Source organism: Malaya genurostris, chromosome 2 (assembly GCF_030247185.1).
Source record: "Malaya genurostris strain Urasoe2022 chromosome 2, Malgen_1.1, whole genome shotgun sequence".
Lineage (NCBI taxonomy): Eukaryota > Metazoa > Arthropoda > Insecta > Diptera > Culicidae > Malaya > Malaya genurostris.
The window spans coordinates 172,871,858-172,898,867 of NC_080571.1; the positions used below are offsets into that span (position 1 = coordinate 172,871,858).

Here is a 27,010-nt window from a genome sequence, read left to right on the forward strand (position 1 = left end):
GACCTCATCATCATCTTTTTCTAACAGTTACGCATTGGTACCAGGTAGACAACTACCTCTTAATTCTTCTAATGTAAATAATTAAAGCACAGGAACGCCATCCAGCTCATCTTCTAACGAACACAATTTATAAATAGGTAGATCGGGCAAATCATCTTCTCCTGATGGCAGTTACACTACTGTAACAGGTAGAAATCTACCTACCAATATTCCTTCAATGCCATTCGCTTCTTTAAACGAAGTCGATTTAGGCGGCATAACGGAAAATAAAATGATCTACCTACAAGATCAACTTTTTCAAATGATCATCCGAATGAATTCGACTTCATCATTTTTTGAAGCATTTCAAATCGGATGGCAATTTGCAATTAATATTATAATAAATTTAAAATTTTCCAGTGATGTTGAATAATTATTTGAATATTTTAAATTGGAATGCTCGATCTTTAAAATCGAGTGAAGATGAATTTTATAATTTTCTCAATGCTCGCAAAATTCATATTGCCATTGTGACATACACTTTTCTTAAAAAATGTCAACTTGAACAGCAATCCACATTATTTGGTTCTTTGATTTGACATGTTTACTGGCGTTCCTACAGAACCGAATGAAACACTATTTTTAATACCCGCACCCGCGAAAAATTAAATTTCTTTAAAGGCGATTTGCAAATACTAACGAGATATCGACCGAAATTTTTCGTAATAGAGGACTTAAATTCTAAGCATGTTAAATAGAATTGTAGGCACTAACACTAATGGTAAAATACTTCATAAACAACTCTCAGCTGGTTACTTCACAGTTCTTCATCCCAGTAATCCGACTTGCTTCTCTTCCGTGAAAACTCCCTCTACAATTGATCTAGTTCTAACAGATCAAAGTCACATTTGTAGTGAACCAATTACACATGCTGACTTTGACTCAGATCATCTTCCTGTACTTTCCAACAAGGCTATAAGCAATCCAATTAGTTCTATATTCAACTATTATAGAGCTAATTGGTTGGATTACAGATCTCACATTGAAAATCATGTGGATCATGAAACTATTTAAGAAAATTCGGCGGAAATCGACACAGCAATAGATAATTTGAATCGTTACATTATCGAAGCTAGAAATCTTTCAGTTCCCAAAGCTCAAACTAAATTAAATTCTCCTATCATCGATGAAAATCTTCAACTGCTCGTTCGATTGAAGAATGTTCGTCAACGACAATATCAACACTCTCGTGATACTGCTAAGAAAAACATAGTTAAGGATTTACAAAAAGAAATTAAACATAGATTTACTCTTTTGTAAAATGAAAATAACGTAACGGTAACGAACATGATAAAAGCAAATAAATCTTCTGGGTTATCCACTGGAGTTGCTCTTCTAGACATAGAAAAAGCATTCGACAGTGTTTGGCACAAAGGTTTAATAGCAAAAATGTTTAATTTCCAGTTTCCTATTTATTTGATCAAAATTATTCAAAAATATTTAACTTATCGCACTCTTCAGGTTTACTATCAGAATTGTAAATCTGAATTGCTACCCGTACGAGCAGGTATTCCGCAGGGTTCGAGCGTAGCTCCAATCTTGTATAACATTTTCATTTCTGATCTTCCAAATCTACCCGTTGGTTGGTTGTCACATTCTCAAATTGAATGGCTTGGAATTGACATGGTCTGATCAAGCAAAATACTTAACGTATGACAAAAAACTCACTTTCAAGGATCACATTGAAGGAATCCAGGCATATACGAGGTCTGTTCAAAAAGTTCCCGGAATTTTTTAATTGCGCGCGTCTGGAGAGTCCGGTGGTCAAAATTTTTTTTATTGTGTTGGTACATATGTCCCTAATGTATGGTGAAATTTTCAGCTGTATTCATTGTTTACATTCTGTCTTGTAGCGGCTGGTGCAGACGTGTTTTTTTGAGCTCGGCGATTTTTGTTAGTTTAAACAATGGAAGAATTGAAGAGTCAAAGAATTTGTATTAAATTTTGCGTGAAAAATGAAATAAAGTGTAACCAAGTGTGCGAAATGTTACAGAGAGCCTACGGTGAGTCTGTTATGAAAAAAACAAGTGTTTACGAGTTTCCAAGATGGCCGCGAAGACGTTGAAGACGACGAACGCTCCGGTCGACCCAGCACGTCAATAATCGATGAAAATGTAGGAAAAGTGGAAAAAATGATTATGGATGATCATCGAATCACTATTAGAGAAGTTGCTGATGAAGTTGGCATATCAGTTGGCTCATGCCATCATATTTTTTCAAATGGTTTGGGCATGAAACGAGTGGCAGCAAAATTCGTTCCAAAACTGCTGAATTTTGATCAAAAAAACAAACGCATTACCATCGCTCAGGAGCTGTTAAACGACGTCAACGACGATCCAAATTTACTTGAAAAGGTCATAACTGGTGATGAAACATGGGTGTACGGTTATGATGTCGAAACAAAAGCACAATCGTCCAAGATGAAAGATAAAGGCAGAATCGCTGAGAGTGCTACAGAGCATTACAAAAAGTGACTATCAGGGGTGTTTCGAAGACTGGAAAAAACGCTGGCATAAGGGTATTATATCAAGGGGGGATTACTTTGAAGGGGACCATATAGATGTAGACGAATAAATAAATATTTTTTTAGAAAAATGATAATTCCGGGTACTTTTTGAACAGACCTCGTATTAAATGTTTATATCCTCTTATAAACAGAAATTATAAACTTTGTCTAAAAACAAATTTTAAGAACAGTCATGCTTTATGTAGTCCCAATTTGGTCAAGTTGTTGTTCCATCCGGAAGAAAACGCTTCAAAGGGTTCAGGAAATTCTGAAAATGATTTTGAAGCGTCCTCCCTGGTTGAGTACAAACGAGTTACACAGCCTCACAAATATAGAACCATTAGATGTAATGTCACATAACATTATACGCAAATTCCGACAAAAATCGATGCAATCTTCAATTGAATCGATTCGCTCTATGTATTAGTTAGTAAGTTATTATATAAGCTCCTTTTCCCCATTACACAATACAAGTAGGTTTACAATTTTCCCTACACAAAAATCTCAGAATTGCGGAAGCAAATGATGTCCTCATGGTAACAACCAAATCATATATATAATAGGGCTGAAAAGTCACCACTTGTGGCTGAACACCCAATTTAAATCTTAATAATTTAATTGAAAAATAATCCAATAAATAGTTATTAAAAAAAATACTTCTTACAAATGGCGAAAAAGCTCAAAAACTTGCTCAGCAGTTCGAGAGTGTCCACAATTTTAATTTGAAGGTTGTGAGTCCCATTGATAATGAAATCTTACTGAAATATGATCATATTCCAACTCAATTGTTATTACAAGATGACATTATTGAAACGAACTTTGATTAAATTAAGTCAATCATTAGGAAATTTAAAAACATGAAGGCTCCTGTGGTGATGGAATTTTTAATATTCTTATTAAAAATCTTCCCGATGTTGCCTTGAGACTCTTGGTTAAAATTTTCAACAAGTGTTTTTCTTTAGCTTACTTCCCAAAGAGATGGAGAAACGCTAAAGTAGTTCATATCCTCAAACCTGATAAACACCCCGCAGAAACATCAAGTTATCGACCAATTAGTTTACTTTCTTCTATCAGTAAACTTTTTAAAAAAAATATCTTGTTAAGAATGATGTCTCATATAAATGAGAATTAAATTTTTTTACTAGAGCAGTTTGGATTTCGTCATGGACATTCAACTACTCATCAACTTGTCAGGGTAACGAATATGATAAAAGCAAATAAATCTTCTGGATTATCCATTGGAGTTGCTCTTCTAGACAAAGGAAAAGCATTCGACAGTGTTAGCAAAAATGTCTGATTTGATCCAGTTTCCTATTTATTTGATCAAAATGATTCAAAATTATTTAACAGATCGTACTCTTCAGGTTAGCTATCAGAATTGTAATTCTGAATTGCTACCCGTACGAGCCGGTGTTCCGCAGGGTTCGACCGCAGCTCTAATCTTGTATAATATTTTAACCTCTGATCTTCCAAATCTATCCGTTGGTTGTCAGAAATCACTATTCTGTGACGACACAAGTCTGTTAGCCGCAGGTAGAAATCTAAGAGTGATCTGCAGTCGCATACAAAGAAGTTTTAATATTTTCAGTGATTATCTGTCAAAATGAAAAATTAAACAAAATGCAGCAAAAATGCAGCTAATTATCTTTACTCATAAGTCAAGAGCTTCTTTTCTTGAACCAAACAATAATCACATTCTCAAATTGAATGGCTTGGAATTGACATGGTCTGATCAAGCAAAATACTTAACGTATGACAAAAAACTCATTTTCAAGGATCACATTGAAGGAATCCAGGCAAAGTGTAATAAATATATTATATGTTTATAACCTCTTATAAACAGAAATTCTAAGCTCTGTCTAAAAAACAAATTATTAATTTATTGTGAGGCTGTGTAACTCGTTTGTACTCAACCAGGGAGGACGCTTCAAAATCATTTTCAGAATTTCCTGAACCCTTTGAAGCGTTTTCTTCCGGATGAAACAACAACTTGACCAAATTGGGACTACATAAAGCACCCAATTTAAATCTTAATAATTTAATTGAAAAATAATCCAATAAATAGTTATTAAAAAAAATACTTCTTACAAATGGCGAAAAAGCTCAAAAACTTGCTCAGCAGTTCGAGAGTGTCCACAATTTTAATTTGAAGGTTGTGAGTCCCATTGATAATGAAATCTTACTGAAATATGATCATATTCCAACTCAATTGTTATTACAAGATGACATTATTGAAACGAACTTTGATTAAATTAAGTCAATCATTAGGAAATTTAAAAACATGAAGGCTCCTGTGGTGATGGAATTTTTAATATTCTTATTAAAAATCTTCCCGATGTTGCCTTGAGACTCTTGGTTAAAATTTTCAACAAGTGTTTTTCTTTAGCTTACTTCCCAAAGAGATGGAGAAACGCTAAAGTAGTTCATATCCTCAAACCTGATAAACACCCCGCAGAAACATCAAGTTATCGACCAATTAGTTTACTTTCTTCTATCAGTAAACTTTTTAAAAAAAATATCTTGTTAAGAATGATGTCTCATATAAATGAGAATTAAATTTTTTTACTAGAGCAGTTTGGATTTCGTCATGGACATTCAACTACTCATCAACTTGTCAGGGTAACGAATATGATAAAAGCAAATAAATCTTCTGGATTATCCATTGGAGTTGCTCTTCTAGACAAAGGAAAAGCATTCGACAGTGTTAGCAAAAATGTCTGATTTGATCCAGTTTCCTATTTATTTGATCAAAATGATTCAAAATTATTTAACAGATCGTACTCTTCAGGTTAGCTATCAGAATTGTAATTCTGAATTGCTACCCGTACGAGCCGGTGTTCCGCAGGGTTCGACCGCAGCTCTAATCTTGTATAATATTTTAACCTCTGATCTTCCAAATCTATCCGTTGGTTGTCAGAAATCACTATTCTGTGACGACACAAGTCTGTTAGCCGCAGGTAGAAATCTAAGAGTGATCTGCAGTCGCATACAAAGAAGTTTTAATATTTTCAGTGATTATCTGTCAAAATGAAAAATTAAACAAAATGCAGCAAAAATGCAGCTAATTATCTTTACTCATAAGTCAAGAGCTTCTTTTCTTGAACCAAACAATAATCACATTCTCAAATTGAATGGCTTGGAATTGACATGGTCTGATCAAGCAAAATACTTAACGTATGACAAAAAACTCATTTTCAAGGATCACATTGAAGGAATCCAGGCAAAGTGTAATAAATATATTATATGTTTATAACCTCTTATAAACAGAAATTCTAAGCTCTGTCTAAAAAACAAATTATTAATTTATAAACAAATTTTAAGACCAGCCATGCTTTATGCAGTCCCAATTTGGCCAAGTTGTTGTTCCACCAGGAAGAAAACGCTTCGACGGATTCAGTATAAAATTCTGAAAATGATTTTGAAGCGTCCTCCCTGGTTTAGTACAAACGAGTTACACAGCCTCACAAATATAGAACCATTAGATGTAATGTCACATAATATTATATGCAAATTCGGACAAAAATCGATGCAATCTTCAATTGAATCGATTCGCTCTCTGTATTAGTTAGTAAGTTATTATATAATCTCCTTTTCCCCATTACACAATACAAGTAGGTTTACAATTTTCCCCACACAAAAATTACAGAATTGGGGAAGCAAATGATGTCTTCAAGGTAATAACCAAATCATGTATATAATAAGGCTGAAAATCACCACTTGTGGCTTAACACCCAATTTTAATTTAATAATTTAATCTTAACTCATATTCCAATAAATTAAAAAAAAAGGTTGGACTCGCTCATATAGCCATTATGCCTCACTGTTCGTACCTGTCCAGCCAAACCGTAGTGTACAACATCATGGTTGGACTTACTTATATAGCCATTATGCCTCACCGTTCGCACCTGTCCAGCCAAACCGTAGTGTACAACAACATCATGGTTGGACTCGCTCATATAGCCATTGAGCCTCACCGTTCGTACCTGTCCAACCAAACCGTACTGTACCGCAACATGGTGGGTCCACTTACATGGCATGCACCCCCTCCGGAAAAAATGCATTTTTTTGGCTCAAAAGTCAATATTTTCGAAAAATAGATTAATGGCCAAAACATACCAACTTTATCATAATTTGTGATAACTTTAATGCGTCGGTCCACCGTAACCAGCGGAACCGTATACTACGGTACCGTCAGTGAGACAAGTATGCCTCGCATCGTGCGGCAGACCGACCAGATCGTAAAAGGCGGTTTAGCTGACATACCCACTACAAGAGCTTTTTATGATGTCAGACTTTTGCAGACTGATGGGAACGTCTTAAGCAAGTATGGTGATGTATCCCACTACAAGGGCCATTGATGGTACACCATATGGCAGACTGATGGGAACGTCTTAGGCAAGTAGAGTGATATATCCCCTTACAAGGACCATTGATGGTACATCATATGGCAAACTGAATGGAGCGTCTTAGGCAAGTATGGTGATATATCCCACTACAAGGGCCACTGATGATACATCATATGGCAGACTGATAGGTATGTACGTGCAATTTACATGTCAACACAGGGAAACTTTATCGTAAATTAGTAAATTAAATGGTAGTGGATATAGTGCGAAAAGTTTTAATGACGATACCACTGGTACGTATAGTGTGCAAATGTTTTTGCAACCGGGTTACTTGACCAAGTTTCCATCTGTTGATCACATCGACCCAATGAAGTAAAGTTCTGGGTCGTACTTGTCGTAAAAATAAAAAGTGCACAAGTAGTTTGAGATTGGTGGTTGGTTGAAAACGTATCTATGGCTAACGCCTAACAGCTTTGCACATGCAGCGAACCGATCCCGTATACGCGTCCGTAGTTATGTATACAGTGTTAACCGTTAACGCCTATCGATGCGGCATAGACTGCGAACCGCTCATATACGTGTCCATGGTGGTGGTTCGTACCGAGTCATTTTTTAAAATCGTTGTCACGGCTGACTATGGTAAACGAACGTAACGACATATGATGCGTTCTGGTAGTTTTACGACGTACTTTCACGACGTGAAGTCCGTTTTGGAAAATCTGCGCAAAAATGCGCATACAAATGTGACCAAGTTGCAACCGGCCAAGCCTATCCCCTCATGCTGCGGCCTTCCAGCATGTTACCCATGTACAAACTGGCACATATCCCGCACGGATAGGTAATGAGCCTACGTTCGTAACTTATCACCTATCCCGCGTACTACGCTCACGTCGATTGCGTTCGACAGAGCGGGGACGGCACTAAAATATGTGAAACAGCTGGGTTTTGGAAAAATGCGGGTGTTGACTGAACTAATCCGATTGTTGGGAGAGCTAAAAAAGTGTTGGAAAATCTGATAGGTTGTTAGAAACGCTAATTAAAAATATGTAGGTTGTTGGAATTGCTAACTACGGTATGGAGGGACAGGTACGAAGTGGAAGGCAAATGACTATATGAGCGGAGCAAACTATGAAGTGACGCACTATGGTTTGGTAGGACAGGTACGAACAGAGAGGCGAATGGCTATATTAGCGCTGGACTATGAAGTGGTGCACTACTGTGGCCCATTGCCAGATAGGTGGGAACTCGGGTAAAATATTATCTCCCGGGCAACAATGAGATACCTCCGTGGCTTCCGGAACTTGTCGGAGGTATCGTATTCCGAACGAATCCGATTCAGAAAAGGTTATAGTGATATAATATTGGTCAAAGAAGTATTTATCAAGTGAGTGTGTTTAGATAGAGGAGCGTATTTAGTTATTTTAACGGTATTCCGGCAGTTGTCTTGAAAAGATGTTCAAGTGCAATAGTAACTCCTTTATGCCAACTGTTTCAACTATCACTCACGACCGGAGTCTTTCCCGTTATGTGGAAATCTTCCTACATGTTTCCAGTTCACAAAAAAGGAGACAAAAAGAACATTGACAATTATCGTGGAATTACTGCCCTAAGCGCCATACCTAAATTGTTCGAATTAGTAGTTCTTAAACCAATTTTCGACCACTGTAAACAATACATCGCGGAAACTCAACACGGATTCATGCCGAAACGCTCCACTGCTACTAATCTCTTATCTTTTACGACGTACATAATGGATGCTATGTCTAATGGCTTCCAAACGGATGCTATTTACACGGATCTCTCCGCAGCTTTTGATAAAATCAATCACGCTATCACGATCGCCAAACTGGATAGGCTGGGTTTCGGTTCCAGTATTCTTCGATGGATGCAATCGTATCTCTGCAATCGACGGCTGGCGGTCAAAATCAATGACAGCCTATCGCAGGAGTTCTTTGCTTTTTCCGGAATACCTCAAGGAAGCCATCTCGGTCCACTGATTTTTCTCCTTTATTTCAACGATGTAAATTACTCACTAGAAGGCCCACGACTATCTTTTGCTGATGACTTAAAGTTATACCAAATAATCAAGAGTGCAGAGGATGCTTCATACCTTCAGCGTCAACTGACCATTTTTTCAAGGTGGTGCGAGATCAACCGAATGGCTTTAAACATTAGCAAATGCTCCATTATCACGTTCACTCGTAAGAAAGACCCTTTGCGGTTTGATTATTGTCTCCATGATGCTGCGATTGAAAGAGTTACTTGTGTCAAAGATCTTGGAGTTTATCTAGACGAACAAATGAATTACAAGCAGCATATTGGTTACATAGTTACGAAGGCTTCTCGTTGTTTGGGATTTGTTATGAGAACTGCTAAGCGCTTCACAGATATATACTGTTTAAAGTCGCTCTACTGTTCACTTGTTCGCTCAACACTCGAATACTGCTCGGTGATATGGAACCCTCACTATGTTAATGGTGTTCTCAGAATTGAGTCGATCCAACGACGTTTCGTTCGTTTCGCTCTTCGCAAATTGCCGTGGACCAACCCTCATCAGCTGCCGAGCTACGAAAGCCGTGGAATGCTTATCGGGCTCGATACTTTGCAAGTGCGTCGTGACCTGTTCCGTGCAATGCTGATTGCCGATGTCTTGACGAACAATATCGATTGCCCAGCACTTCTTAGTCAAATCAACCTCAACGTTCGTTCCAGAGCTCTCCGCAACAACAACCTCCTCAGATTGCCTCTACGTCGTACTAACTACGGAATCAACGGTGCCGTCATTGGATTGCAACGAACCTTCAACGGTGTTTCGACGGGATTCGATTTTCATTTTTCCCGCAGCCGAATAAGCGAAATTTTTTTAAATATGCTTAGAAACAATCATTAGGACTTGAATTTGTCTGTTGATTAAATAAATAATTAAATAAATAAAACGATTAACGACTAAATTTTGTGTGGTTGTTATACGATGTCACCTACAACTAGAGCAGACCGCAATAAGCTGCACTGGCCACAGACGGGCATTGCGTCGTCAGGGAGATAGAGCTATCTCCGACATCGATCCTGCATCAGGATGTTCATACGTCCAGAGTAGATTTGCCCCTGGCAGCTTCATCCGTCACTTTCGTACCGTACATACGGAACGTGCATGTGCAAACAATCTCCTTACAATTACCTATCCAATGGAGAAGAAGGCAAGGATAATTCCTAAGCGTTTAATAGCTATTGACCAGCAGTTACTAATTGCGTCAGCAGTTAAGCTGACGACTTTCCATCATCTTCCTATTTCATGCTTCGAGTGGGAAGGCTTCAAAGACTTACTGAAACCGATTACAATGACTCTTTTTTTTTTTTTTTTTTTTTTTTTTAATAACTATTTATTGGAAATATGAGTTAAAATTAAATTATTAAGATTTAAATTGGGTGTTCAGCCACAAGTGGTGACTTTTCAGCCCTGTTATATATATATGATTTGGTTATTACCATGAAGACATCATTTGCTTCCGCCATTCTGAGATTTTTGTGTAGGGAAAATTCTAAACCTACTTGTATTGTGTAATGGGGAAAAGGAACTTATATACTAACTTACTAACTAATACAGAGAGCGAATCGATTCAATTGAAGATTGCATCGATTTTTGTCGGAATTTGCTTATAATATTATGTGACATTACATCTAATGGTTCTATATTTGTGAGTCTGTGTAACTCATTTGTACTAAACCAGGGAGGACGCTTCAAAATCATTTTCAGAATTTTATTCTGAATCCTTTGAAGCGTTTTCTTCCTGGTGGAACAACAGCTTGACCAAATTGGTACCGCATAAAGCATGGCTGGTCTGAAAATTTGTTTATAAATTAACAATTTGTTTTTTAGACAGAGCTTAGAATTTCTGTTAATAAGAGGATATAAACATTTAATATATTTATTACACTTTGCCTGGATTCCTTCAATGTGATCCTTGAAAGTGAGTTTTTTGTCATACGTTAAACCTAAGTATTTAGCTTGATCAGACCATGTCAATTCTAAGCCATTCAATTTGAGAATGTGATTATTGTTTGGTTTAAGAAAAGAAGCTCTTGGCTTGTGAGGAAAGATAATTAATTGCGTTTTTGCTGCATTTGGTTTAATTTTCCATTTTGACAGATAATCACTGAAAATATTTAAACTTCTTTGTAGGCGACTGCAGATCACTCTTAGATTTCTACCTGTGGCTAACAGACTTGTGTCGTCACAGAATAGCGATTTCTGACAACCAACGGGTAGATTTGGAAGATCAGAAGTGAAAATATTATACAAGATTGGAGCTACACTCGAACCCTGCGGAACACCGGCTCGTACGGGTAGCAATTCAGATTTACAATTCTGATAGCTAACCTGAAGAGTACGATCAGTTAAATAATTTTGAATCATTTTGATCAAATAAATAGGAAACTGGAAATCAGACATTTTTGCTATTAAACCTTTGTGCCAAACACTGTCGAATGCTTTTTCTATGTCTAGAAGAGCAACTCCAGTGGATAACCCAGAAGATTTATTTGATTTTATCATGTTCGTTACTCTGACAAGTTGATGAGTAGTTGAATGTTCATGACGAAATCCAAACTGCTCTGGTAAAAAAATTGAATTCTCATTTATATGAGTCATCATTCTTAACAAGATAATTTTTTCAAAAAGTTTACTGATAGAAGAAAGTAAGCTAATTGGGCGATAACTTGATGTTTCTGCTGGGTTTTTATCAGGTTTTAGGATAGGAATTACTTTAGCGTTTTTCCATCTTTTTGGGAAGTAAGCTAATGAAAAACACTTGTTGAAAATTTTAACCAGGAGTCTCAAGGCAACATCGGGAAGATTTTTAATAAGAATATTAAAAATTCCATCATTACCAGGAGCCTTCATGTTTTTGAGTTTCCTAATAATTGATTTAATTTCATCAAAATTCGTCTCAATAATGTCATCGTGTGATAACACTTGAGTTGAAATATGATCATACTTCAGTGAGACTTCATTTTCAATAGGACTCACAACGCTTAAATTAAAATTGTGGACACTCTCGAACTGCTGAGCAAGTTTTTGAGCTTTTTCACCATTTGTAAGAAGTATTTGATTTCCTTCCTTGAGAGCAGGAATTGGTTTCTGAGGTTTCTTAAGAACCTTAGAAAGTTTCCAGAAAGGTTTAGAATATGGTTTAATTTGTTCAACTTCTTTAGCGAAATTTTCATTTCGCAAAAGAGTAAATCTATGTTTAATTTCTTTTTGTAAATCCTTAACTATGTTTTTCATAGCAGGATCACGAGAACGTTGATATTGTCGTCGACGAGCATTCTTCAACCGAATGAGCAGTTGAAGATTGTCATCGATGATAGGAGAATTTAATTTAGTTTGAGCTTTGGGAACTGAAAGATTTCTAGCTTCGATAATATAATGATTCAAATTATCAATTGCTGTGTCGATGTCCGCAGAATTTTCTAAAATAGTTTCATGATCCACATGATTTTCAATGTGAGATCTGTAATCTAACCAATTAGCTCTATGATAGTTGAAAATAGAACTAATTGGATTAATTATAGCTTCGTTGGAAAGTCTGAATGTTACAGGAAGATGATCTGAGTCAAAGTCAGCATGTGTAATCGGTTCACTACAAATGTGACTTTGATCTGTTAGAACCAGATCAATTGTAGACGGGTTTTTCACGGAAGAGAAACAAGTAGGATTACTGGGATGAAGAACTGTAAAGTAACCAGCTGAGAGTTGATTATGAAGTATTTTACCATTACTGTTATTTTGCCTACAATTCCACTGGACATGCTTAGCATTTAAGTCCCCTATTACGAAAAATTTCGATCGATATCTTGTAAGTTTTTGCAAATCGCCTTTAAAGAAATTTAATTGTTCGCCGGTGCATTGGAATGGCAAATATGCTCCAGCGATGAAATAAATTCCATGAATGGTTTCAACTTCGATTCCCAAGCTTTCAATAACTTTAGTATTGAAAGAAGGTAAAATTCGATGTTTAATTTGCCGTTGGACAAAAATGGCAACTCCACCACCAATTCCAGTAAACCTGTCAAATCGATGAACCACATAATGTGGATTACTTTTCAATTTTACATTTGGTTTAAGAAAAGTTTCTGTCACAATGGCAATATGAATTTTGTGAACTTTGAGAAAATTATAAAATTCATCTTCACTCGATTTCAAAGATCGAGCATTCCAATTTAAAATATTCAAATAATTATTTAACATCACTGTTAAATTTTAAATTCATTATAATATTATTTGCAAATTTCCATCCGATTTGAAATGCTTCAAAAAGTGATGAAGTCGAATTCATTTGGATGATCATTTGAAAAAGTTGATCTTGTAGGTAGATCATTTTATTTTCAGTTATATCGCCTAAATCGACTTCATTTAAAGAAGCGAATGGCATTGAAGGAATATTTGTAGGTAGACTGCCATTAGAAGAAGATGATTTGGCCGGTCTACCTATTAATAAATTGTTTTCGTTAGAAGAAGAACTGCAAGGCGGTCCTGTGTTTTGATTATTTACATTAGAAGAAATAGGTGATAGATTTCTACCTAATATACCAGCATAACTGACATTAGAAGAAGATGATGACGAGGTCGATCTACCTGTCAATAAATTGTTTTCGTTAGAAGACGAATTGGCAGGAGCCTTAGAAGAATTTTCAGGTATGTTCTTTAAATTTAAGGTCGTTGATTTGACTTGTTGTCGAAGCGAACGAGCGTTTAAAATTTTTTCCCTGACAGGACATTTCAAATAATTGGATTTATGATTTCCATTGCAATTTGAACATGAAAATTTATCAGTGGTTTCATTCATTGGACAAACGTCTTTCGAATGCGATTTACCACAATTCAAACACCGTATATCCATATGACAATTTTTGGTTCCATGACCGAAGCCTTGGCAACGACGACATTGCGTTAAGTTTGCAATACGATTATGCCGTTTATAATGTTCCCAATGAATTTTAATGTGGGAAATGAAACGTACTTTTTCTAAAGTTTTCAAATTGTTTACATCACTTCGATTGAAGTGTATTAGGTAAAGTTCATGGGAAATTCCAGAGCGTGGTTTAGAAGTACCATTCGCTCTTTTTTTCATAAGTATTACTTGGGAAGGGGCAAAACCAAGCAATTCTTTTAGTTCATTTTTAATTTCATCAATACTTTGATCATTTGATAATCCTTTCAAGACAGCCTTGAAGGGTCTGTCTGATTTTATATCATATGAATAAAATTTATGAAGTTTTTCGGACAAATATCGAATAAGACGTTCGTAATCTTCCAATCCATCCACCAAGACTCGACATTCTCCTCTTCGTCCGATTTGAAATGAGACTTTTACTTCCGGGAGAAAAGTAGAAAGCTCAGTACGGAATGCCTTGAAGTCGGAAATCATCACCGTCACTGGTGGCATAGATTGATGTTTCTTCCCAGAACGACAAGCGTCCATTTTGGGAATTTTTGAAGAATTTTCTTCTATGTCGCTACAATCGGATTCAGGAAGAATCTCGTAAATATTGTTAGACGGCATGGAATCAACGGAAGGGAAATCCGTCCGTTGTCTTTTATTTTTACATTCAGATTCTATAAGATCGTGAATGTTATTAGAAAAATGTTGAATAACGGATTGTGATTTATTCCGTATTGAATTATTTTTAGCCTTAGGCTTGTTGCCTTTCCGGTTGGACGCAGGCATTTTTGAAATTAATGAAATTTTAAATTAAATTAACTAGGTTAAATTAGTCTTCGATTAGACTCCTAGGTAGCCTTAAAAAAGGCTGATTAATTTCTTAGTCACTCTAATATCACTCTTTGTATCACTTAGTCACTCTAATATCACTCTTTGTATCACTTAGTCACTTAGTTAGTGATTCAGGTAGCCTTGAAAAAGACTGAAGCCTTGAATCAATGAAACTCTAGGTAGCCAGAAAAAATTCCAGGAGCCAAGAGCTATACGCGTGCGGTGCGAACGACTGTTCAACACCGACTGATTACAATGACTCTTGGGTGCACTTTGAACCGTGTCACCATGAAATGTCATCTCTCGAAGACTGCCTATCGTCTGAAAGAAATGTTGATAGATGAGATGAAAGGCAAGCTCGTCTGCTTGAAAATAAATTCTGCTGCCAAACACAATCGCCATATTTTAAGCATCAATGTACAGTATGCTCTAGACGAGCAGGTGGTCACTCGTACCCTTGGTGTGATCGAAATCAAAGAAAGTCAAACGGCGGCGTTCTTGAAATCAAAAGTTATGGATACTTTGGCCGACTATGGGCTATCTCTTGAGAACATATTTTCCGTGACATGCGACAATGGGGCTAATATGGTGGCAACGGTTAGAAAATTAAACAATGATACGTACGCAATGCCTACAGAGTAGCAGGTTGATGGTAGGAACATAGATGAACTGGATGAGTCGGATGTGATAGAGGATGATCAACAGTGTGAACGACACGTTACTGCTGAACCGGCCAATGAACTGTCCGAAAGGATTACTCTTGTGAGATGTGCCGTGCATACCTTACAGCTTGCAATACTGGATGTTGTTGATAAATCCGATGAGTCTATCCGAGCCATCACTGCTGTTGCTAGAAAATGTAAGCTGGTGAAGTACCGGTCAGAGTTTGAAAGCTACGATGCTTCATACCCACCCGTCTGGAGTAGGACACGATGGGGTGGTATATTCAAAATGATGGAATCGTTTGTACACCAAAAAAGGTTTTTTAACCAGATGTCCGATAATTTTCCCGAACTAGACCTTTCCAATCAATGGTCATTTATTGAGCATTACTATGATACGTTTAAGCCGTTGTACATCTGCACAAAGTAAATGCAAGAGAAGCACGTGTTGTTCTCTGACTTCTATATGGCATGGCTGATGGCAACGAATGAGGTACAGAAAGTTCGCGAAAACTCTTTCAGTCCCCATTTACTTCGGTCGTTGAACAATAGATTGAACGTTTTGCACCAATTGAAGGCGGTTCAGATGGCATTATACCTGGATCCAAGGTTCAACTATCGAGGTTCGAAAATATTCACGGCTGAGAAAAAAGATAAAATTTAGCAATACATAGTCGGAACTTGGGAACGTATCTGAAAACTGGGTAAAACACCGGCTAGTACAAGTAGAGAATCGTCAGGGTCTATCGATGATTTTGATCAGTATCTTACGCAAATGTTTGGTGAGTCCGTGAATCTTGGTTGCGAAACCTGGTTTCTTCAACAAGTTAAGTCTTTGGACCTAGAGCCACGCCAAAAACATAACTACAGCGTGTGGGACCATTGATTGCGCCGTAAGACTACGAACCCAGAAATATATGCAGTAGCAATGGTTGTACTATCCACATCAACGAACCAAGTCTCTGTTGAACGGTCTTTCAGTGCCCTTGCCTTGGTTCTCTCTAATCGATGCACTGGCCTTGGGAAAGATACGTTGGAAAACATTTTATTTATTTAATTAAACAAAGAGTTGTTCCCCAGTGCGCTGCCAACTGCATATAATTGGAAGGGTCCAATCGACTTGGTTTACGATGATTCATGTTGATGCTCAGCTGAATGTCTAATGAGACAAATATTGTCGTCTATCACTGGCTCATCGCCGGGTGATAGGGGGATAGCTTTTGTTCATATTTTCATTAAATCAATTTCCAATGATACTGAAAGGGTTCGGGTAGTCAAAATACTTGTTATGATTCAATTAGCTATAATCGTAGTTGGGTGGACGATGATATATGTGTTGTCTCAATGTAAGCTCGAGTCATCATTGTGATAACGATTTTTTTCAGCACTGATTAATTGTCTAGTAGCACTAAAACAATTTGTTTAGCTTAGCACTTTTACTATAAACGTTTGCAGGTCGAGAACGATTGTTGATCACTATCATTTACATTGGTGTCTGATATGGCGGTGTTGGCAAACTTTTGTGTTTAATTCGTTTATATTTTTCTTTACAAGGGGCACCAATAAACACTATTACTTGTTACTTGCAGGCCTGATCGTCCGGTCGCCATGTACGCGTTTTACGCTTTGTACGCGTTGATGGGCGTTCAAATCATTTTTGGTATTAAAATACGAGGTTTTGAAAATAGTTTAGTAAACGGGAGAAAGAAAAAACTTTACTCGCCTGGATGACGGTTAACAATCAGTCTTTATTAAATCATTTTTTTTAAACTCGGATTTTGTTTTCTAGTCGGAGTCAATTTCTAGTGTAATGGGAGGAGCCAGTTTGATTTACATAGTTTTATTTTATTTGTTGCTTATGTAGCCAGGAGGAAGGTAGAAAAAACAACATGAAAAGGAATGGCGTATCATAGTAATGCTCATAGGCGACGAGGTCGAAGTGAGAGCCTTACAAAACAAGGAGACACTTCAGTGTAAACGGCTGGACGAGATCGCGAGAACCGAAGAGCTAAATACGGCCATTGAGGAGCAAGTAGGGGTGGACGTTTCACACATCTGTGAGCTGATGATCGGAATAAATCCATTCGGCGTAGCAATCTGCTTGGAACGTTGATATCCAATTTAGCTGAAAGAGCATCAATGTTGTTTGACAGCAAGTCGAAAACGAATAGTTGTTGTAGGAAGATTTGCCTATCACGTAAAGCAGGCAAACTGATGAGAGCACAGCGATGTTCATAATAAAGTAGTTGGAAACGATTACGCCAAGGAAGTCGTTTAAGAGTAAACCTCATAAAGCTCTTTTGAACAAGTTCGAAACGATCGATATGAATGGAGTGATACGGGGACCACACAATAACTTCGTACTCAAGTATGCTTCGAAACAAGGAAATGAAAAGTGTCTTTAGACTATAAACGTCTGTGAAGTCTCGAGTTACACGTTTGATTAGTCCCAGTACTGAAAATGCCTTAGCAGTAACCGTTGAGTAGTGTTCCGTAAAAGGAAGCTTGCAATCGAGAATGATACCTAGATCCTTAACATATGATACTCATACAACTGGGAAGGTGTTCATAGAGTACTTAAACACAATAGGCGAGCGTATACGAGCAAACGTAATAACATTTTATTTATCTCTATTCACTTTCATACCGTTTCTGTCACACCATGTCAATATCCTTTCCATGTCCATTTACAGAGCACAGCGGTCAACTAGCGTAGTGATGATGCGATAAATTTTTAGATCGTCAGCGTACATGGTATTAAAAGACGTAAGTCTATCACATAGTTCGTTGATAAAGAGTACAAATAGTAGTGGCCCAAGATGACTTCCTTGGGGTACTCCAGATGAGATAATGAATCTGCTTGAAAACGAAGAATCAAGTCGAACAGATGCACTACGATTTGGAAGGTATGAAAAAATCCAAGAGGTTAGCCAGTTTGGGAAGCCACTTCGTTTCAATTTCTCAACAGCAAGTCCGTTGTCGTTTTTCCATTTTGCTAACAAGTGTCGACACATAGCTCAGCAGATTCGTTGTGGCCGACCATTTTTTGATAAAACCGTCTTGGGCCGATGAGTTTACTTTTTTAACTGCCGGATACAGAATCCCTAGTAGCATACTTTTAAAATCTTTGGGAAGGCAGCTTAGGATTGGAATTCCTCTGTAATTTGTGACATTATGAACGTTTCCGTTTTTGTGAATTGGTAAAATTAAAGCCTTCTTCCACTGCATCGAAAAAGTATTCTCAGGAAGCGAGCGATTGAAAAGTACGGACACAGGTAATGCCAACGACGAAATTCCACAACAGCTTGGGATCATCCTCCAGACAGTTCTCAATACGAGATACGTATGAATGGAAACACGAATTATTCAAAACCTCAAACGAACATGCAATCGATCGTCGTCTCTTCTAGTGTGGAAATAACGTTTACGAGCCTTCCTTAGTCTATTACGGGCACTATGGAGCTCCGCATTCCACCATGGTCGCCTGCACTGACGTCGACTTATTCGTCTCTTTCGAAAAACGTATTGTAGAAAAACTAAGTCCAACTCGTGCTAGAATCTACATACCGCTTCATCTAGTGAGCCCAAATTTAAAATATCCAACCAATTGATTTGCGAAACTCCCGCATTCAAAGTATCCAAATTGCAATGTTCAAAATCATAGTCTATTTCCCCTTTTTTGCTCATGATAAAGTTATCCGATACATCAAAGGCCAAGACAAACAGATGATGATGACGAATTAGTTTCATTAGACTTTGGGGGGGTTGTTCGAAAAGCTTGGTGTCGCAACTGCTGACAAAAGCCAAATCAAGCAGTTTTCCATTGTCATTAGATAAATAGTTAATTTGCTGTAAACCAGATGCAATCATGGAGTCGACCAGTAAAATATCGTGTTCAGAAGATGGAATTATACGGAATTAAACTACCAATATCTTCATCAAATCTCCAATTCAGCAGCGGTAAATTATAATACTCAAATACAATCACCCTAGTACGATCTCCAATCCTATTGCACAGGTTGTTTATACAAGCAGCATGTTGTTCATATAAAGCGATATTAGAGTTTGGTGGTAGGAAAACAGCACACAATATTAGTGACACAGAAGCGTAATTAATACGAATCACAATTTGCATTAAACAATCAGCTGCAGCGAGATTAACAATATTACTACGAATGCCTTTCTTGATTTCGATCAAGATACCACCACCACGATTGTACTGGCTAGTAGAGGAATTGCGGTCACAGCGATATATCGTATATTCAGCAGAGAATTCTGAATTGATAATACTGTTTTTGAACCAAGTTTCGGTTAACACAACAACGTCATAATCAGAAGAGGCCTGTGCTGTGTATAATTCATCTGTATTTGTGCGAAGGCCACGAACGTTTTGGTAATATACCCTGAGGTATTGTTTTGTTTGATCGTTTGCGTTGTTGATTAAAGAGTTTATCGATAAGCAACATTCAAACAGTTATTACTCTGAAATGGCTTAATTTTTTGCATCTTGTTTTGCGGTGACATGTTTGTTTACATGTCAATAACAGCTGCACAGTCGATTGGTTTCGGTACGGTTTATCGTTTCAATGATGAGTCGAATTGATCCGGAAACACGAAAGAAAATTCTGCACACTTGGTGCTCAGAAAGTGGTGTCACGTACAACGAAATTGCAAAACGGGTGAAAGTGCACCACACCAGTGTCAAAAATATCATCGAGAAGTTCGGTAAGACCCTGAAGATCCATGAAGGATTTGTCCCGATCCGGTAGGAAAACGGGTCCCAGCCAGACCGGCCGGGACTTAAAAGTGGTTGAGTACATCAGGAAAAACTCATCGGCGTCGACGCGGGATTTAACCAAGCAGTTCAACACCAGCATCTGGATGATTCAACGGATCAAAGTTAGGAACTCCCTGAAAACGTAAAAGAAACAGAAGGTGCCGAAAAATTCCCTGGTACAGCAAGTTCAAGCCAAAACAAGAGCGCGAAAACTGTATAACCTGGTCTGGCAAGCAATTTGTACCTGTGGTTTGCGGTCGTCGATTTTCTTCACGAAGGGCACAATTAACGTAAGCTTCGTTTCACCGAACAATTATCTTTAGTTACGGCAAAGGCTTACGCAGTTTTGGGACTTATCAAGCGCAACACCAGAGACTTTGATGATGTGTATTGCCTTAAGACAGTTTACGTCGCTTTAGTACGCAGTATTTTGGAATACGGAGTAATAATCTGGGCACCCTACCACAACGTCCACATCGATCGAATCGAACGAGTTCAAAAATGTTTCATTCGATTTGCACTACGACGACTTCCATGGCAAAACCGTCTTCAATTACCAAGCTACGAAAATCGGTGCGCTTTGATTAATCTTCCTACACTACAAAACAGACGAATTTTCCTTCAACGAATGTTTGTCTTCGACTTGCTTTCAAATAACATCGACTGCCCAGCGCTTTTGGAGAGATTGCATTTTAATATTCCTGGAAGATCATTGCGGAGAACAGACTTTCTTCGACGATCAGTCCATCGCACACAGTACGGTCAAAACAATCCTATGGATGTTTGTTGTCATCGCTTCAATAGTGTTTATCATTTATTTGATTTTACAATGAACAAAAACGCATTTAAAATTAAAATATTTATGTTAGGTTAATGTTAGTAGTTGTATAGTAATAGTCTGTGCGATAATTTTATTTTAATCGAAGACAAATTTAAATAAATTAACACCAAGGTGTACGAGGAAGAATGTTTGAAGAAGAGAATGCTGCCACTGTACAGAAAGCATAAGGGTCCTCCTCTCTTCTGGCCGAATTTGGCTTCAGCCCACTACGCCAACTCCGTTCTACAGTGGTTGTCAAAAAATAATGTACAATTCGTGGAAAAGGACATCAACCCACCGAACTGCCCGAATCTTGAGCCAATTGAAAGGTATTGGGCAATTGTCAAGCGGCACTTACGGAAGGAAGGTACAGTGTCCCAAAACATGCAGGATTTCAAAAAAAACTGAAAAGCTGCCACCAGGAAAGTCACAAAAGTAACTGTGCAGAATTTAATGAAGAATGTCCAAAGTGCGAGCGTTTCACAAAAACTAGGATTTTCTTCAATATAATCAGTGAAATGCATAAAAATGTAATTTTTCCACAATGTAACGAAAACTGATGTCAAAATATGTTTTTTTTATCGCCTTTTGCTTTTCTCATATAGAAAGGTTATACAATCACTAGAAAAATCGACTAGTGAAAATTCACTCAGTTCGACTCAGTTCATCGAGCTGAGCAATGTCTGTGTCTGTGTGTGTGTGTATGTGTGTGTGTGTGTGTATGTGTCAAATAATCTCACTAGGTTTTCTCGGAGATGGCTGAACCGATTTTGACCAACTTAGATTCAAATGAAAGGTCTCGTGGTTCCATACGGAATTCCTGAATTTCATCCGGATCCGACTTCCGGTTCCGGAGTACCGCAAATAGTGGCCATATATACAAAAATGGATCTCACTCACTTTTCTCGGCGACGGTTTGACCGATTTCCACAAACTTAGATTCAAATGAAAGGTCTTCCGGTCCCATACGGAATACCTGAATTTCATCCGGATCAGAGTTCCGGTTCCGGAGTTATAGGGTAAAGTATGTTCAATATTGTACACCGTCACTTAAACTGGCGGAACACAATCCGTAAAAAATGTTATAAACTGGACTCTAAACCGTTATTCCCAATCTTAGGCTCAATTGAAAGGTCTTATGGTCTTACCAAAAATTACTGCATATTTTCGGATGCGACAAACATTTAAATCGTAATTTAGAGTGCGTATTAGTAGAGTTTGTATGTCATGTTAGTTGGTGACCGTACGAACCGACTTTGATTATACCGATTCTCGGGTTCCGGTGCCGAAAGTGCATATAATAGTGAACCCACATTTTCTTAAGGATGACCTACGCAATCAAAGCACTGTTTAATTTTGTATGTTATACTAGTTAATGCACAAACAATCTCTTGGTTTGTTTCAAAAATCGAAGAGAAAATTTTTGAATAGAATACCACAATATTATACATGAGAAAGGCATCATTACACCACTAGGTGGATTAAAACAGGTTTTATTCAATAATCAATGTTTGTAACTACTTTTCGATACACTCCTAATTGATCGAAAGCGGGACTTTCAGAAGGCGATTTGGTTTGAATATCGTTATCAATGGATGGTGGAAAAGTGAAGAGGTGGTTGGTGATGCTTAGTGACTTAATATTAAGTTCATTGCGATGGTTGAAACAGAAAGGTCGAACGTATTTGAAAATCAAACTGCCTGAAAACCAGTGTTGGTGATTGCCGAAAATTTCACAGAAGCTGCTATATTGCTATCTATATTGTATACAACATTTTCAATCCGGTAGAAGATGCTACAAGAACTCGAGTCTCTTAATGCATGAACCGCGAGAGAATTTTTCTACATTCCTTCGCTCCACTTCATACTCTGAGTATTTCTCGGCCCTTAAAAAAAATACAGTCTGATAATGATCGTTGCTGTGTGGAATTTCCCAAGAGAAAATCGCAAGTTGACAATTATCGCAGAAAATCGAGTCGATGATTCAACTTGATGATTCTCATACTAGGTTGCAATATTTCAAAACCCTTGTGTGGAGCATTCACATACATTTTCATAGACACAACTTATACAAAGATTATATGCATATAGCTAGAATAAGCGGCAATAGTAAAATGATTCTATCGCAATTATCAACTGCCTGTATAGAATCGGATCGCGAAACGAGAATAAGCGACCGTTTGTTGCTTCAGAGAAGATCCCCACAGCGGCGTGCCAACCTTTGATTCTCAGAAATGTCATCGAGAGTAATTCGCTCTCGCACTGTTGTCGATTCTATGTTAAATGAGCCATGCCGGGTTTTTGTTGTTGCGATGATTTCCAAATCTCTTTGATGGCACTGATTCAATCGTTGAAGAGTTGCCAGCGAACGTTCTTTGATACGATAAAAGCCATCCTTGCTGAAAACGATACCCTTCTGCCAAGTGGAATTAGACAATGCTAAAGTTTTAATCTGCTCGTGTACACCTACTTTGAACGACACAAAAGAGAGTTCGCTAAGATTTTTGTCTTTAGGAACTAACTTCCGTACATCAACAGTGTCACTATTTTGCTCCATTTCCAAACAATGGTCCTGAAGTGCTTTACTATGCTCTGCAGTGATGGCTTCCATTGCATTGTTTGTTGACAAAATTGCTTGACGGAAAGTTGCATTTGCATCATATTAGTACACGCGTTATACATCCAGAAAGCTGCGAGCATTTCGATGCAGTTTCACGGATGGCAGCTGACTGTTTCACGCACTTTAGATCAAATGATCCAAAGTGTTTTAGTCAGTAGTTCCAGTTATACAGTGGTAGTCCTGTGGAGAGTTCCACATTCTGTGCGTAAATGCATTTCACCTCACTAATTCACACTCACTGAATACTATAGTTTGTTGATGCTGGTTTCCACACTGACGCTTTGTATTTCAAAGTGTGCTCTCATAGTTGGGTGTAGGTAACCTTTTATATCATTGGTACACTTTTATACCTAAAACAAGTTTTTTTTAAATATGGCGGTTTTCCTCTTGCTGAACCTGTAATTTTTAAAAACCATGCGAGTTTTCTTCGATTTTGTTTTCAAAATATCTCGAAAACAGCTGCTCAAATCGTGTTGATGTCAACAAATAATTTATTAGAAATTTCATAAGAATTAAAAAATAATAATTATGGCGATGGAGAACCCTTTAAGAAAGGGCGTATTCTCATGAAATATCTATTTTCTCAATTTAGTTCCTCATATATTTTTTTCATAAATACGTTTATTTCATAGGCAATATACATAAGTTTTTCTTCGCCGTGGCATCCACAATACATAGTAGTTTAAACCTAATACATTTCGAATATCATATTAGTATGTTGGTACTCATTAGTTAATCTAAACACTGTTTTTATCAAGCGAGTTGCTATTTTAATTACATTAAATAAAATACATTTATTTTGTACATGATCTTATAACTATTTCAGGATTGTTTGTATCAGTTCACCACTTATATTCAATATCCTATAGTTGGCTATTGGTTGAACTCATGGAAGAGAAAACAGTTTAACATAAAATAAAATTTAAATTGGAACTCCAATGGATTTAATGAAATGATAAAGAAGTTTCATGTATGGAAGGTCACGACAAGCAAGAATGTCGCGAACTGGGACATTGGATAGTCTACCTTGGGTACGCAAGGAATTTATTAGTTGAGATCTGACATCACGAAACTCCACGCATGTCCAAACAACATGGTCAATATCGCGGTAACCTTCGCCGCAAGCACAATGATTAGTCTCGGAAAGTCCAATTCGAAGGAGATGTGCATCTAACGTGTAGTGATTGGACATGAGTCTGGACATCACACGAATGAAATCTCTACTCACATCCAGTCCCCTGAACCATGCCTTTGTCGATATTTTAGGAATAATTGAGTGCATCCACCGACCCAGATCATCTTTATCCCAAGAAGCTTGCCAGCTGGCAAGTGTTCTTTGGCGAGACGCGCTATAGAATTCGTTGAAAGCAATCGGTCTCTCATAAATTTCACCCTCAATAGCACCACGTTTGGCTAAAATATCGGCTCTTTCATTGCCTGGAATGGAGCAATGAGCCGGAACCCAAACTATTGTGATTAGATAATTATTATTCAATATGTCGTTCAGACACTGTTTTATTTTACCCAAGAAAAACGGTTCATTTTTGCCAGCAGCGTTTGAGCGAATGGCTTCAATTGCACTCAGACTATCTGTGAAGAGGAAATAATGGTTTGGAGATAATGTGACGATTACATTCAAGCTATAATGAACTGCTGCTAACTCTGCTATATAAACAGATGCAGGTTCTTGAAGCTTGAATGAGGCCGAAACATTATTGTTGAACATACCAAACCCTGTCGCTTCTTCCATTCGCGATCCGTCCGTGTAAAACATTTTCTCAGAGTTAATATGCCTGAACTTACTTGAAAATATTTTTGGGATTTCCATAGAGCGTAGGTGGTCCGGGATTCCACGCACTTCGCGCTGCATGGATGTGTCGAAAAATAAAGTTGAGTCAGGTACATTTAGGAGGCTGACACGGATAGGAATATATCTTGAAGGGTTGATTTCCTGTGACATATGGTTAAAATATACTGTCATGAATTTTGTTTGAGATCGAAGCTCGACTAGTCGTTCGAAATTATTAATTACCATGGGATTCAGCACATCACATCTTATTAGCAGGCGTGATGAAAGCTCCCAAAATCGATCTTTTAATGGAAGAACTCCCGCCAGAACTTCAAGACTCATTGTATGTGTCGAATGCATGCAGCCTAAAGCAATTCGCAAACAACGGTACTGAATTCGCTCAAGTTTGATAATATGAGAATTTGCAGCGGAACGAAAACAAACGCATCCATATTCCATCACTGAAAGTATCGTTGTCTGATACAATTTTATTAGATCTTGCGGATGAGCACCCCACCAAGACCCTGTTATTGTTCGAAGAAAATTTACTCTTTGTTGGCATTTCGTTATCAGATACCTAATGTGTCCTCCCCACGTGCATTTGGAATCAAACCACACCCCGAGGTATTTGAAAGTCAAAACCTGTTCGATTATTCTTCCCATCATATGAAGCTGAAGTTGCGCGGGATCATGCTTTTTTGAAAAGACGACCAGCTCTGTTTTCTCCGCAGAGAATTCGATACCAAGATGAACAGCCCAAACGGACAATTTATCTAAGGTATCTTGCAATGGTTTTTGCAGATCAATAGCTTTGGATCCAGTAACTGAAACCACGCCATCATCTGCCAATTGTCTTAGTGTACATGAGGTTACTAGACAGCTGTCAATGTCATTCACGTAAAAATTATAGAGGAGCGGACTGAGGCATGAGCCTTGCGGGAGACCCATGTAGCTAATTCTGATTGTTGCCAAATCGCCATGTGAAAAATGCATGCGTTTCTCTGACAAAAGGTTGTGCAAATAATTATTTATAACCGCTGGGAGTCCATGTTGGTGGAGCTTGTCTGAAAGAACATCAATGGAAACTGAATCAAATGCTCCTTTAATGTCTAAAAATACAGATGCCATTTGTTGCTTTTGAGCGAAGGCAATTTGGATGTCAGACGAAAGTAATGCAAGGCAATCATTCGTCCCTTTATTTCTACGGAAGCCAAACTGAGTATCTGACAACAAACCGTTCGTCTCGACCCAAGTGTCGAGACGTCGTAGAATAATTTTTTCGAACAATTTTCTGATGCAGGACAACATCGCAATGGGTCTATATGAGTTGTGATTGGAAGCTGGTTTCCCCGGCTTTTGAATGGCGATAACTTTCACTTGTCTCCAGTCAGGTGGAACAATATTTTGCTCAAGAAACTTGTTGAACAATTCCAACAAACGTCTTTTTGCGAGGTCGGGCAGATTCTTCACCAAGTTGAATTTAATTCTGTCCAATCCAGGAGCGTTATTGTTACAAGACATGAGTGCTATGGAAAATTCCATCATTGAAAAGGGGCTATCAATGGAATCATCATTTGAAGAAGACTCCCTAACAATGCTATGCGTAGGAACGGAATCTGGACAAACTTTCCTCGCAAAATCAAATATCCATCGATTCGAGTACTCCTCACTCTCATTTCC

General features: G+C 37.8%; 1 protein-coding gene and 1 pseudogene across 1 annotated transcript in view; both read left to right on the plus strand.

The window, feature by feature from the left end:
* Nucleotides 1–27,010, plus strand: part of LOC131427393 (uncharacterized) — a 341,222-nt gene that overhangs the window by 216,680 nt on the left and 97,532 nt on the right. The gene's annotated exons all lie outside the window — the stretch shown is intronic.
* Nucleotides 14,984–16,720, plus strand: LOC131427391 (uncharacterized; annotated as a pseudogene).